This window comes from Lactuca saligna, chromosome 5, assembly GCF_052625555.1.
Source record: "Lactuca saligna cultivar CGN05327 chromosome 5, ASM5262555v1, whole genome shotgun sequence".
Taxonomy (NCBI): domain Eukaryota; kingdom Viridiplantae; phylum Streptophyta; class Magnoliopsida; order Asterales; family Asteraceae; genus Lactuca; species Lactuca saligna.
Window position 1 is genome coordinate 34,224,846 of NC_136421.1, and position 3,628 is coordinate 34,228,473.

At 29.7% G+C, this 3,628-nt stretch overlaps 1 long non-coding RNA gene across 1 annotated transcript; it reads right to left on the reverse strand.

Moving 5' to 3' along the window:
- Positions 1-1,741: 1,741 nt before the first annotated feature.
- On the reverse strand, positions 1,742-2,806 carry LOC145046944 (uncharacterized). The gene is made up of 2 exons (XR_013682090.1): positions 2,600-2,806; positions 1,742-2,233 (listed from the first exon to the last, which is right to left on the reverse strand). It is a non-coding gene; the product is annotated as an uncharacterized LOC145046944 (long non-coding RNA).
- Between the last annotated feature and the right edge of the window lie 822 nt (positions 2,807-3,628).

Here is a 3,628-nt window from a genome sequence, read left to right on the forward strand (position 1 = left end):
ATTGAAAAAGTAAATTAAAATTTTTTATTTAAAATCAAATTTTATTTCCATCTACTTTATGTTAATTCTTACCGTTTTATTTTCATTTTTTATACAATAATACATAAAAGTTGATATACATTTGTTAATTATCTATAATAAAATCATAAAATTATTGAAAAACTATTAATTTGAAAAAAAATCAATTTAATTAGATTTTAGTTTATTCTAACAACCTACAGATGTTAAAAAAAACAAAGAGTCTTCTTCTTTAAAACTGCAAACATTTGATCAATCTTTTCTACTACAGATGTATGCAAATGTAGTCTGCAGATTGCAATCATTTTATCTCAGAAAAACAAACAACATCCAAATGTTACGAGTGTGCTACGCGACACAATAAAAAATAATTAAAAGTGGTTTTTCTTAAAAAAACAAACAAAGCAATAATCAGAGACAAGCACCTACACTCCAAAATTTGACTATCGGTGTTCAAATACGGAATCCTTTTTTTTTTTTGTGGATGGGAAATTAAATATATATAATTCTCAAGGTTGTCAAGATCGGGATCCTACCTAGGATCGTTTTTGAGTTTGCAAGATCATAATCGTAAGATCGGGATTGGGATCCTAAGATCCCACAAAATAAAATAAAATTTTTAATTTTTAATTTTTAATCATAAAAAATATTTCAAACATCCAAATTTTCGTTCAAAAGTTATAAAAACTTCAAAATATTAATCATAAACTACAATACAAAATGATAAATGGTAAATTGGTAAAGGGTAAAAGACATAAAATGGTAAAAAAAAATTCATTTGAAAAAAAAATTCAAAGGAAGGTAGGATCGGATCTGATCTCGATCCTATGATCCTACCTACAATCTTACGATCCTACCTGCGATCCTACCACAAAAACAATCATTTTACGATCTGGATCATTTTTCATACCTAGGATCGTACGATACGATCAGGGGGTCGCGATTTTGACAACCATGATAATTCTCTAATTTTATTATTGATTTGAATTAATTAATTAAATCGCTTGAATCCTATACTTGTTTACTTTAAACTTTTTATTTCGATTACCTTAATTTGATAACTAGAAAATCTAACATAATAAAGTTACTCATTCAACACTTTTAACTGATCAAGCAAATAAAGACCTTACTTTACAAAACTAATTAAACCAACCAAATTATTTCAAATTAATAATTTTGTTGGGTCTAGACTCAACCATACACAACTTTCAACCAAATTATTTCAATTTAATAATTCGGTCTAGACTCAACCATACACAACTTTCCTGATTGCCTACCACCTCAATATTCCACTTTCTCCACTAAATTTCCATATTTGCTCCAAGATCAAGAGTGCTTTCTACCTAACAAGCTTATAGTATGAAAAGCTGTAATTAATCAAATATTTCATGTGTTATAAAAACACACTTGTCAAGTATAGGTGCTCTTTAGCCTGTTTCATTTTACGTTAATTTATCTTAATAACGTGGCTAACAATATGAAATGTTTCATTTAATGTTACTTTATATATCATGACATGCAGGGATGGTTCTTATTGGTGTCTAATGACACCGGTAACATCTGACTTTTATACAAGCAGTATAAAATTTTTGAATTTTACAAATTAAACAACATGTGCAACTAAGTGATAGAAAATGTGCCACCATTTGATTTTTTAGTCGCCTAATATGAAATCTTGTGTCCATACTAACGACATAACTTGCTTCTTATACAAAAACGAAGATTAAAGTAAAACCGCAATCATTATCTAATATTGCTACCAATATTCAGACTCCAACCACTCAACAACTTGGTGACATACATTGGTATAGATTCTTATATTTTGAATCATTGTAGTACTAGCTAGCTAGATACATATATAACGTATAAATGTATACGTAGCATGAATTGTATACTTGTAGGTAGTTAGGTAGTAGTTTACTTAGCCTGATTTTCTCGTACGTATCATTAACTAAATAAAACTCTAGTAGCTACTACTCTATTTATGTTGCTTCTAGTTTCATATGTCGTTTGCAATATGATCTTGTCCCTTGCTATGGCCTTGGCGTGTGGCGGTTGTTTGCACCAGATCCTGGATAATCGTTCACTTCAAGATTCATTCTTTCGGTTATATCAATATTGCTCTCACTGATCTCCCAACTTTCCTTTACCGATGGGATATAGCCTGAAACTTTGTCATGTCCAAGTGATCGTTCATCCATGAGGTTTCTTGTTCCTGTGATAAGCGATAACACATGCATTACAAAACGAACTTTTAAAGATCTCAATCATCAAGAACATATATACACATAACTTAATTAGAGTTTCAACTTTCGACTCAACAGATTTCCAACAATTAAATAAACTGTGTGCTTTTTAACATAGATTATTTCTCAGACACACACCAAACCTAAGAAGTTCAACGCGATAACATATAGTATATATAACCTCCAGGGTTTAAACTATGAAACAAATTTCAATTAGTAAATAAACCATGACACCATGTACACGTTTAATGTATCAGATTATTGAGGTTGCATGCGCATGCAATTTCGCAACAGATTAAGGGAACCAATAGAGGGCAGAAAGGATGATTACTTACTTGAGATCGGGACAGCAATGGAGGTAGAGGAAAGGAAAAGAAGAAGAAGAAGAATAGTTGCTGAAAGAGGAAGACAACTGGTGACTGCTGCCATGGGTGCGAATAAAATACACACTTTTGTAGGTGTAAAGTGTAAATCAATTGTGTTGGAGATAAGTGCATCTCCCATTTCCTTTATATACTACTCTACTTACTCTAGTCCATGCTCATTTGATGACAGCAAAAATGAAAAATAAGTAAATACCGATTTTCTAATATGTACCTTAACATATATATAATAAGCATTAATTGAAGATATATATTATCATAATTAATTATAAAATACATTAATAATAAGAAATATTACAATAATTATATATGAAGTGCATTAATAATTTCCATAATAAATGTATTTCGAATTTAATTATGGTAATATTTTTTATAATTAATATTTTTTATATGTACCCTTAGGTTAGAAAATCCCTTAAGTTGTGTTGGAAAACATAAAAACGGAATCGAATTATGAATTTTTTAACAATATATCTGTTAATTAAGAAAAAATTTCGTAAATTTATTTATTTAATTTTTTAGTAATTTTTCTTCTTAGTAATTTTTTAGTAATTTATCTTCTTAAAATCATATTAAACGTTTATTACTAATAAGTGGTAGCACGCACCAACACTGTTTTTTTGGAATGTTGGGTGTAGCATTCACACCACCTTAAGTCAACGAATTGACATCTTTGTTTCCCAGTAAATTACTTTCTCCAAAGCATATAAAAGTAGTATAATATTGTTGAAAAAACTTAGGTGGTGTTTTTTTTTTAAAAAAAAACCATTGCAAACCACTTATTGTTACGTCCCGCAGCACTTGGTCATTCGCAACTATTTGTTTTTCAGAAAACTTCTGACTTAAAAACTGTTGCGCGTGTGTTGCGTGATGCAACACTAAACCAACTGTTTCAAACCTTTTCACGCCTTAGTTTAACTTACTACAGCAGTCTGCAGACGTTAAAAAACAAACATACTTTTTATTACATGCTACAGCCGT